Source organism: Manacus vitellinus, unplaced genomic scaffold, assembly GCF_001715985.3.
Source record: "Manacus vitellinus isolate BGI_N305 unplaced genomic scaffold, ASM171598v3 scaffold_3_pilon, whole genome shotgun sequence".
Classification (NCBI taxonomy): Eukaryota; Metazoa; Chordata; class Aves; order Passeriformes; family Pipridae; genus Manacus; species Manacus vitellinus.
The window spans coordinates 24749232-24755001 of NW_021940535.1; the positions used below are offsets into that span (position 1 = coordinate 24749232).

Consider the following 5770-nt stretch of genomic DNA (forward strand, 5'->3'; position numbering starts at 1 on the left):
TTCCCCGAGTGATTTCTGCCCGGAGTTTCCACCCCTCCGGGCGCAGTAGGAGTAAAGCAAAGGTTACCGTGCCCGGAAAGTACCGCGACGTGCGGGCCAGGAAAGCCCCGCCGGGCCAAGGTGCGAGCTCCGGCCCGGCTCCGCTCCCCGGCCCTCCTGACGGCCGTGTCACTGTGCTCCTCTCGAGGGCTCCGCTCCCCGGGCACGCAGTGCGTGGAGGCGTTTTCCCAGCAGGTGAAACGCACCTGGGCACCTCTCCCTGTCACACGCCGGTGGCCGGGCCACCGTCTCCCCGGGTTACCGGGGAGCTGTGCCGGCCTCGGGGCCCTGGGCCGAGCACAGAGCCAGCTATGGCCAGGCCGGTGTCACCCCTTCATTTCTGATCCTAATGACAGAACAGATGTCAGTGCACGCAGGATCCCAAAATAGCATGTCGATGCACCACCCAAGTCTGCCTGTGCACGGTACAACGTTAATAAATCCTGCAAATGCAAGCAGTGTAAATAGTGTGCTGTTTCACTGTCCTTATGAAAGTCTGTGAAAGCCTCTTTAGACCCTGTGCTAAGCCTCATGGACTTATGGATTATTTATCATCTGCATGTCAAAGATCAGAAACTGAACCTACACTGGGTTTGTTCAAGGTTGCTAAGGAGGAGTTGGCAATGGAATAGTCCTATACTTGCACTCTTGGGAGTTATCATCTCCTTTGCTTCACCTTGGAAAAATCCCATTTCAGACATCTGACTGTCATTCCTCGAGTGGCCACAGCCCAGATGGGGATATGGAATGTGAGAAAGTCACATGCAGTGATGGTCACATAAAAATGTAGCGTCTACAGGACTTCAATTATTGTGGCATTCCTGACCTAAAAGCTCTATGATTTCAGAGGTCACAGTCTCAAATACTGTAAGTAGTGAGCTACATGTCCCATGAGAGTTCAGTTAGGTGCTATTTGAAATAAGATATACTTGCGACACAGGAACTAAACTCAATTTACTCCTGTTGGACACTATAATGTTTAACTCCTGAGTCATGATGTTGCAAATTTATGGTGATTCAAATGTATCTGGAAAAAAGGGATTCAGGGTAAGACAAAAACAAATTCAAGGAAATATCTTTAAACAAAATGCCAACAGAAGCAAAAGTCACCAAAACTGAGATCTCTCTACTTTGGGATTTTTCACTTGCATAGTCTAAATAGTGCTGATGGAAGGATACAGCTAATATTTCATACAGATATATTCTGTATGAATCTTTTTATCAGATCAGAAGGTAAATTATCATAAGCGTCATAAACAAAATGGCTCTGTCCTCAACAGCATGAATTATCTTGCAGGTTTCTAAGCAAAGGCTGTTCATCATACAGATAGGAATCAGAGTCATTACATGCCCTATTTCTGATGAGAACGACATCCAAGGATTTGGCATTCTAGGCAGAAAGACAATACCTGCAGTTTAAGGGGGAAGAAAAAAATTCAGATATTTTTTATATAAAATCGGAGAATACGGTAACCAGAGTGAAAACTGGCTAGTCATTAATTTAAACACTGAGAACATGATGAAAAGGATGTCAGTATTGGGTGTGAACTGTGCACCCTGAATAGTTAAAGTTACCAGGATCAGCAGTAACAAGCCAAGAGCTAAAGGTGCCAACAGTTTAGGCCTCTGTGTGTGCAGGCCACTGTAACTGTGTAAAGTATTCTGCTGGTTTATGTAAAGTGCAGCTTTTTCCTATTTCTTTAGCTTCATTCCTCCCATGGTGGGATCTAAAGACTTAAAACTATTTACTTTACAGTGATAGCATCTTTGAATAAATTGTTGTTCAGGCAGTGTTTATAATGCAATAATATAATTATGCAGGATTTTTGAATAATAATTCTAGTTTTGCAAGTGGAGAAACTGAGTCATCCAAGATCACATAACAGACACAAATCAAGGAGTTTAAGACAACTGGAAATGGATTTCAGCCTCAATCCATTGTCCTATCCACAGGACCATTAATCCTCGAAGTAACGTGGTTGTGGAATCTCTGTCCTTCAAGATATTTGAAACTCAGCTGAACAGGTCCCCAGGCAACCTGAACTAATTAGATCTGTTTTGAGCAGAGGGCTCATTGTGCCTCAAGAGGCTTTTTCCAACCTATGCTGTTCTATGAATTTCTATGGTGGAAAGTGTGTAGTTCTCTTTTATTACATGTATAACAAATTTCTTGAAGTGTTATAACTGTGGCTTCTTTTCAGTATTTACATTTGTTTTATTGAAAATAAAATACAATTGTCTATCACAGTGTTGGTGAACAGCCTCTCTTTTCAGGAAACAGTTTTGAAAATATTGCGTCTGCAATGAATGTTAACTAGAGCTGGTCAAAAACCCCAAAACATTTCTTACAAAACCCACGTTCCTTTTTTGGTTGAATATTTCCAACCATCTTTAATGTGCCATTTCATAGGGGAGAGTCCAAACCAAGGCTGCAAAGGGAAGATTGATGGTGTTTTACAACTTCTGATATCACAACTTTTTTAAAATAAAAAATGCACTGTGTGTTCATCAGGAGGTCCTGTGATTTCTTACATTAGAAATGGCATCTTAGACACAATTAAAATCCCCGCAAAACGCATTATGGTGTACTTAAATTATTTGTACTTTCCCCCAACTTCCCTATTTTAATAATATAAAATCCTACTAGAGTATAGTAATTGTTTTGGATTTGGTGGCTTTACTTGATCCCACGGACATGCAAATTGTATTTCTTTGCTATATAACTAGCTAAATGGATCATATGCTTGTCTGTCAGATACAATTGCTTATGGCAATCTATATGGCAGCAGTGCCTCCCTTCTGCTTTTCTTTAGAAAATTACTTGCAAAACCCCGGTGGTACACTTCTCTTCCTTGCTTATATAAACAATTGAATTCTAAAATTTCTATATTAAAAATAGAGTATGTAATCCTCTAGAAGTCCCAGATCTTGATCTTTTGTACTTCAGTGCTTGTGACAAGCCCGCTGAAGTCTGTGTTATAAGACAAAAAACCTAAGATATTTCAGACCATTGCAAGAAAAAAAAAAGGCAGTGAAGATAGTTTTTCAACAGAAATGATCAGCAAGCAGTTCAGACAGAGACAGCAGTGGCTTCTCAGGTGAGAAGTTATCATTCTGTTTAGGGTTTACCAGGTCAAACCCAATGCTTTAAGCTCTATACAGACCCTCATTTCCTAGGACATCTGTAGTGCAAACAGCTGATCTGTAAATTAGCATTGATGGGTCTCAGTAAGGTGTCCCTCTCCTCTATTTAAGTAGAATGACTTTTCTAGAGACAAGAAAGCATAAAAAATTATCTATAAAATTCCACTAGGATTCTTAAAAGCATAAAAATATGCATGTAACAAGTGGTCAAAGCTTAGATTGTTTATTGAAATGCTCTAAAAACCTCTTTCTGGAAGTAATTACTAAAAAACCCCAGCAGTATATTCAGTTGAACAGATGTATTCTGGAAGAAGAACATTTTAATTGTTGTCACATGAAGAGTTTTAAAGAACAGTGTTACACTAAGATATTTTGGTACTTCCACTATGCATTTTTATGTGATGGAACTGGTATTTTAGATAGAAGTGTTTTCTTCCTTTTGACAAATACTACTGTAGTTTGTTTTGAGAGTCTTTCTGACTTCAGAGAGTTGAGCTCCCCTAAGTAAATTTTAAAGAATAAAATTTACCTGGGATTCTTCTATATACTGTCATTAATATTTTCCAGATATTACATCACATATTTACGGGCACCATGGCTTGATTTCTGAAAGGAATAGATACAAGAACAATAGACCAAATGAGTTACTTCATTAACCTCATTTCAGTGGCACTTTTGCCTGAAGGACCAAAGACCAGATCTGTGTTACTGACCTGTGTGCCATTTTCCTGTTTTCCTTCAGTGACTAACAGAGAAAGAAGAGCATTTAGTTTTACTTAGTTTTGTATTTGCAAAGGACTGCAGCCCACCCAAAAACAGTCATAACAATTTTGATGCTATGCTGTTTTCCAGCTCAATGGAAGATGGTGAAGGCCAGGTTTCCTCTCGATAGATGTAAGTGTAGGTCCACAGACGCTGAAGCTGCTGAACTCTGAAAATACATATTTCAAAGAACAGTTTCTGACATAAACAACACTTTTATTTCTGTAGAGGAGCAACAGCCACTGTGCAGTTTAGCAACAATCACACACTGTTATCAGAATTATTTTGTTATTATTGCAAGTTCAAACTGTCCACAGAACACTGGCACTCTATGTGTTTTTCTTTCTTTACCTCCACCCATTTCCTTCTGTTCTTGTTGCCTGTCTCCTGCCTTTCTCTCTGGTACTTGTAAAAGGTATGTTATCTCCACTTACTGCTGAGAACCAGCTTAGGTGCCAATCAAATGACGGTGTTACACCTCGGGTGTTTTCATTTCCTTCTTCCTCAAAATTTAGTTTTTACTTCTCTTCTTTTTTTTTTTTTTCTCATCTCCACTCTCCCACAGTCAGTTTGGATGAATCCTCAGATACTTTACAGGCCTCTTGCTTTCCCAATCTACCCCCTCCCTATGTCTCACTTCCCTAATGGAGTTCTAAGGTCATGACTGCTGCTGCTGCAGCATTGCATCTTCTTCCTCATCCTCTTTCCATGGTGATTTCACGCCTTCTCTGTCCCCAAGATCTTGTGTTACCAAGGGTGGAGATGAAATATTCCATAGTTATACAGCAGGCCTGACAACATTTTGGAAAGTTTTCAGAGAAAATTCCCATATTTGCCCCTGTCACCATGAGCTCACTTGTTATTTCCCAGAGGTTTCCTCTGTAATGTTTTACAAGGAACTGGTAGAAAGAATGTAGACTATAGTAGATAATTAATAGGAAATATTTCTCGGGACTTCTGAAAGACTACAGTTCCTGTTGAGGAAATTAGGTGTTAAAGGTTGAAAGGTAAAGAAAGGTAAGTTGTGGTTTAGAAACAGCACTGGCATTGTTTACAGAAATTAAAGTTCATTTATAGCTCAGTATCACCTCTATAAATCAAGCTCAAAAGTATCCTACAGTTGCAATGCAGGAGTTTGTAATGGGGTGATTGATGAGTGCAAATCATTTCTCCTCCCCATAGCTAAGCTGGTGCATTGAGCTGTGGCTGATGAGTGAAAAAATCCCATGGGCATACTCTGTGTGCATGTGACAGAGGGGGCGAGTGTGTGTATGTGTGTGGACATGGGCAGGGAGTGTGTGTTTTTCCAGAATTACCAAACGTTCTGAACCTCCCTGACAGGATTTCATCTGAACTTGTTCTAAGTCTTGAAGCAGGGTGTGCACATTAAAACCTGGATGCTACCTGCATATCCCCTCCCCTCTCTCACCAGATTGCTGCTCAAGACTCACCGCTAAAATGGCGGCCAAAATAAATCAAGAAGCATTTAGTGGGAAAATCAGGAAAGAATGAAGGCAGATGGGGACATTTAGAAATAATAAAAAAAATTACTTACTGATTTTTCTAATTGCTTCAAATACGTGTCTGCATATACATCTTCTCGCCTCCCACATTCTGCTTATCCTTAGATTGTTTTCATTTTGGCGTAGAAGCATGTATGTTGGGCAGTACCTCACACAAGTTCATCCCTACTTCTGAAAATCATCCCTACTTCTGTATTTTTAATTCATATCAGTAAATCTTTGCTTGTCTAATTCCAGGCTCCAGTAGAGCTATAGTTATTAGTTTTACTGTTCTTCCTTTATGCTATAATAAAGCCAAGATT

At 40.0% G+C, this 5770-nt stretch overlaps 1 protein-coding gene across 1 annotated transcript in view; it reads right to left on the reverse strand.

Annotated features, from left to right (window-relative positions):
• ITGB8 (integrin subunit beta 8) overlaps positions 1-187 on the reverse strand; it is a 49966-nt gene extending 49779 nt beyond the window's left edge. The window contains exon 1 of the mRNA XM_008920380.3: positions 68-187. The gene's annotated coding sequence lies outside the window, so the exon portion shown is untranslated. The remainder of the gene's footprint in view (positions 1-67) is intronic.
• Positions 188-5770: the final 5583 nt, after the last annotated feature.